Source organism: Salvelinus fontinalis, chromosome 15 (assembly GCF_029448725.1).
Source record: "Salvelinus fontinalis isolate EN_2023a chromosome 15, ASM2944872v1, whole genome shotgun sequence".
Taxonomy (NCBI): domain Eukaryota; kingdom Metazoa; phylum Chordata; class Actinopteri; order Salmoniformes; family Salmonidae; genus Salvelinus; species Salvelinus fontinalis.
In genome coordinates, this window is record NC_074679.1 from 41,812,887 (window position 1) to 41,817,880 (window position 4,994).

The following is a 4,994-nucleotide window of genomic DNA, read 5'->3' on the forward strand; positions in this document are numbered from 1 at the left end:
ATTCCAGGACAACGCTACCTGCCCCAATGCATAGTACCAACTGTAGTTTGGTGGAGGAGGAATAATGGTCTGGGACTGTTTTTCATGGTTCAGGTTAGGCCCCTTAGTTCCAGTAAATGGTTTGTCGAGATTGGTGTGGAAGAACTGGCCTGCATGGAACCCTGACCTCAGCCCCATCGAACACCTTTGGGATGAATTGGAATACCGACTGCGAGCCAGGCCTAATTGCTCAACATCAGCTCCCGACCTCACTAATGCTCTTGTGGCTGAATGGAATCAATTCCCCGCAGTAATGTTCCAACATAACTGGAAAGCCTTCCCAGAAGAGTAGAAGCTGTTATAGCAGCAAAAGAGGGAACAACTCCATATTAATGCCCCTAATTTTGGAATGAGATGTTTGACGAGCAGTTCTCCACATACTTTTGGTCATGTAGTGTATCAGAGGGTTTGGGCTCGCTGAAGAGAGACCTGTGTCCAATCCATGATGAATCCATGTGCTGTATTAAAATGAATTGAATAAAGTGTTGAACTTCTTCCATCACCTTTCTCTGGCTTAGTTAGCCACTGACTACACTTTAGCTAGCTAGTTAGCAGAGCAGTAGATCAAAAAATGATCTTGTATTACTCAGCCTAGATAATTGTTTGTTCAGCATGTCGACTTTGATGTCCATTTCTGACCCTATGGCATTTTTCAAGGATGAGCATAAGAGCATTTAAAGGGGAGAAGACCACTGTAAGCCTGGCCATGTCGAGAAGTGCATCTATAGTAAGGGGCAACTTAACTGTTTGGTCAGGGCCAGCATGAGGGATAAAGTTGATCCTGTGTTTGTGGGTGTAGCTATGAAGTTAAGTTTGAGCATCTTATTAATACAATGTGTTCTATACAGCTGTCAACATTCTACAAGAAAAGAGGCACTTAAGTAATTATATAATAATTAACCAGATTACCCCGGGTACCAGACTTAGATGAATGATAACTCAGTTCTAGAATGGTGTCATTGATGAGAATGAATCCAAAAATGTACTGACATTCAAAACTGACTTTGTTTAGACATCTAGCCTGTATTGTAGTAGCATGACCAGAGACAAATATTCAAAGGCACAGTATTTATTTATTCAGAGTGGTACCAGGGCCAGAACAACCGCTGCCCTCCCTGTCATCCCTGTCTGTACCGGACATCTTTGTATTATCTTTCACCAGATATATTGTGTTATATTCCTACATTCCTTTAACATCTCCACAAACGTCAAAGTCTTTCCTTTCAAATGGTACCAATAATATGTATATCCTTGCTTCAGGTCCTGAGTTACAGGCAGTCAGATGTGGGTATGTCATTTTAGGTGAAAATTGAAAGAAGGGGTGGATCCTTAAGAGGTGCAATTTAGATTTTGGCCACTAGATGGCAGCAGTGCATGTGCAAAGTTTTAGACTGATCCAATGACCCTTTGCATTTCTGTTCAAAATGTTGTTTCAAGACTGCCCAAATGTGCCTAATTTGTTTATTAATAACTTTTCATGTTCAAAATTGTGCACTCTCCTCAAACAGTAGCATGGTATTCTTTCACTGTAATAGCTACTGTAAATTGGGCAGTGCAGTTAGATTATTTAGAATTTAAGCTTTCTTCCAATATCAGATATGTCTATGTCCCGGCCAACTTTCGTGTTACTTACAACCTCATGCTAATCGCGTTAGCCTACGTTAGCTCAACCGTCCCGTGGAAGGGACACAGATCCCGAAGTAGTTTTTATGGCACGAGGTCGAAGGTCAGCTCCACATCACTGGAAGGGACATCTGCTTCTTCGTTGTGTGGACCACCAAAGCCTCCATCCCCATCCAGCTTGACGACCTCTGACAAACTCATATTGCTGCTTCAGTCAGTGCCTCTTTTCAGGGAATCCAATGGTCCAAAAATGTTCTGCAAAGTTCATACATACACACTAGGCTCCCAGAATAGGTTATATTACATAAAAGTTTTGCGTAAAGCAGCCAACTAAAGTAATGTAGTTCACTTTATCATGGGCACATTGGGAATTTATATCTTGATGTTCAAATAATTTCTTACCTCCTGTATCTTAATTGCTGAAGGCTGCAGTCATCCCTGCCTGTACCCGGTAGTGTTGAAAAACAAGTGAACACTGAATAAAGCTCATACACAGACAATAGGCTCATAGAATAGGTTATATTCATTCGAGTTTTGTTCAAAGCAGCCAACTAAAGTAATGTAGTTAACAGTTCAATCACGAAGGCTGGTCAAGTCCATCTCCTCAGTTTCATTGTAGTACAACACAATTCACATAGCATTTTATCATGGGCACAGTGGGAATTTATATCTGTGATGTTTAAATTATGTCTTACCCCCAGAGTGAAAGAGCATACATCACTTCGAGCAGATCTCCTTGAATAGGCTGGTGTTGATTATGCACTGCTTTTCATGGGGTGAGCCGCATTGTTTGTTTTTGTTTCCCAAGCAACAGTCTGGATCTTTCTCTTCTGCCATGGTGGATGAGCTACTGCACCTTTTCTGGTAAATACAGGGCCATGTCTATTTCCCAACAGAAAATGGCAGCTGCTGACCCAAGTGTTATCACTGTGGTTTTCAGTCTGCCCATATGAAAGTTACTTTTACGAGCTAGCTAAGTTGATTACTAACATGGTAACATCTATATTAAAATGCCATAACACACGGACTAGCCCAGTCTGAAAAGTACTAGCCTCAAGCAAGCTTAATTTACATCCCTGCTGACATGTATAACTGACGTCACAGGTTATTTGATTAGTCATGTACAACAGATGCACTTGTGGAACAAAACCTGCCCTGGTGGGCTAACGTTAGCTAACATGTCACCATGTGAAAAAGTATGACTACACAAGCTGGCTAGCTCACAAAGAACAAAAGTCCCAACAGTCATTATGCTAGCCTATGCTGGTTTTCTTTTTACTTGAAAGGGAGGTAACATGTGTTGTACACGTAGCGAAAGTCTGTGGTTATCTAGCAAATTTTCACAATCATCACAGATCTTTGATTTCACCAAAATAGCTTGTTAGCTGCTCACAAACAGGGCTTACCTTATCACACAGCTCCAGCGATGCCTCTCGCTTACAGAGGTCGGAAAACAATCAAATGGAAATGTATGCTTAATGGAGTAGTTGTTACATTCCGGTACATAGCACAGGACCATCCTTGCTTCTGATCAACCGAGTGACCTAAGGTTAGCTAGTTAACTACAAAGGCCAGAGGGTAATTCAAAAATGCTAAGGTAGCTAGCTCGGTAATTTGACAAATGCAAAAATATTATACTGTCACGAATCCCGCTTCCTGAGTCTGGGTTTGCCTGTGTGTCTGTCCTGGAGTGTGTTTCAGGTGTCCTGGAACGCACCCTGTCTGGTTGCCGGGCGAATTAGCTCATTGGGAGATTGATTTCACCCGCACCTGTTTCCCGTCAGTAATCTGCACACCTGTCCTGATCATCATCTCTACCCTTCAAAAGCTCTGACCTGACTTCCATTCCCTGCCGGATCGTTAGCCATGAACAGTATGTTGTGCCTGAGTACCAGACTCCAGTTGGATAGAATTTGTTTTGTTGTTTTCATTTACGTATTGCTTGCCTTGAACTTACCTCCGTTTGTTTTGTCTTCAGTTACTCACCTGGATCATTCACTCCATTCCCGCCTGGTTGACAGAGGATTCTGCTACTACATTGGATTCACCTATTTCCTCTCATCTACTCACCACCGCTGCCCGCTACGCCATCTGGATATATCTACCTTTTCACATTTCACTGTAAATAAATACTCACCTTCTTCCTACGCTCCTTGTCCTGGTCTGCTTCTGGGTTCGATCTTGAAAGATCGTGACATATACACACGAGAAATACACAATATCAATTATTTACATGAGAATCTAAAAAGGCTATAATATCTACTTGCTAGGTTACTTGATACTTGTCGATGAAAGTTTGCATGGAGAAACGTGGAGGGTTTTTCCCACCCTGAGCCTTGAGTGAGAACGTCAAAGCTCGCGACAGGATGTGTAGGTCTGTATGATAGCCACATTAGCGACTAAGTAGTGTTTCATTTTGGGGGGGATAATTACAGGCGACTATATTGATCAATGTTACCTTGTCTGAGAGAGATTTAGACAGTTATCAAAACGTCAAGCCAGGGTAAGCCTACACAAAACACAGACCTTATAAGAAGTAGTTCTAAAATCCCCTACAGAAAAATGAATGGTGGGAAAACGATTGGAACAATTTCTGGGTTTTACCGCTAGGTTTTATGGGTATTATGACTCCTACTGTGGTACTCAATTGATATCAATGTCTTGATTTACACAACGTTTGAGTTACAGGACGTGCGTAGGCTACATCTCAGGTCATGATTCAGGCCTAGGACAGTGTTCAAAGGAAGGCCTACTTGTATTAAGTACTGAGGCAGACCAGAGCAGTATTTATACAGTGGTGCAGTAATAGTAGTAATACCAAGTAAAGGAGCTCTTCCAGCAGAAGGCCATTAGTAACGTGCGAGCAGACGGGTAAACAGAGACGTATCTTTCTCTCTCCCACCAGGGCCAAGGCCCAGTGGGGGAGTCTATGTGTGTGTCTGTGTGTCTATGTGTGTGTGTAAGAGTCTTCCGATGCAGACAGCATGTTTGTGGGTGTTTGGAGTGGGCCTTGGCTTGTCTCAGTGGTGTGTGTGTGTGCGTGTGTGTGGTGCATATGTGCGTTGATGCTTAAAGTAACTCAGTTCAGCTGTAAATCCTTGGCTCTGACGGTGACCACAAGCCTGTTTGTTCTGTGTCCATGTCTCACCATGGGTAAAACTCCCCAGCACACCCCCACTATTGTTAAAACCATAAGGCAGCGTGTTGTGCTTGTACCGATTCCATGTTTAAAGTACCTTTCACTCTCCCTCCCTTCCACTCCCCCCTTCTCTTTCCCTCCCTCTCCCCTTTCTCCCTCCATCTCCCCTTTCTCCCTTTCTCTCTCTCCCCCC

General features: G+C 42.9%; 2 long non-coding RNA genes across 2 annotated transcripts; one reads left to right on the forward strand and one right to left on the reverse strand.

Annotated features, from left to right (window-relative positions):
- Window positions 1–1,092: 1,092 nt before the first annotated feature.
- LOC129812154 (uncharacterized) lies at window positions 1,093–2,476 on the reverse strand. The gene is made up of 3 exons (XR_008752993.1): window positions 2,358–2,476; window positions 2,065–2,104; window positions 1,093–1,917 (listed from the first exon to the last, which is right to left on the reverse strand). It is a non-coding gene; the product is annotated as an uncharacterized LOC129812154 (long non-coding RNA).
- Window positions 2,477–3,306: 830 nt separating this feature from the next.
- On the forward strand, window positions 3,307–3,809 carry LOC129812155 (uncharacterized). Its single transcript, XR_008752994.1, has 2 exons — window positions 3,307–3,535; window positions 3,641–3,809. It is a non-coding gene; the product is annotated as an uncharacterized LOC129812155 (long non-coding RNA).
- Window positions 3,810–4,994: the final 1,185 nt, after the last annotated feature.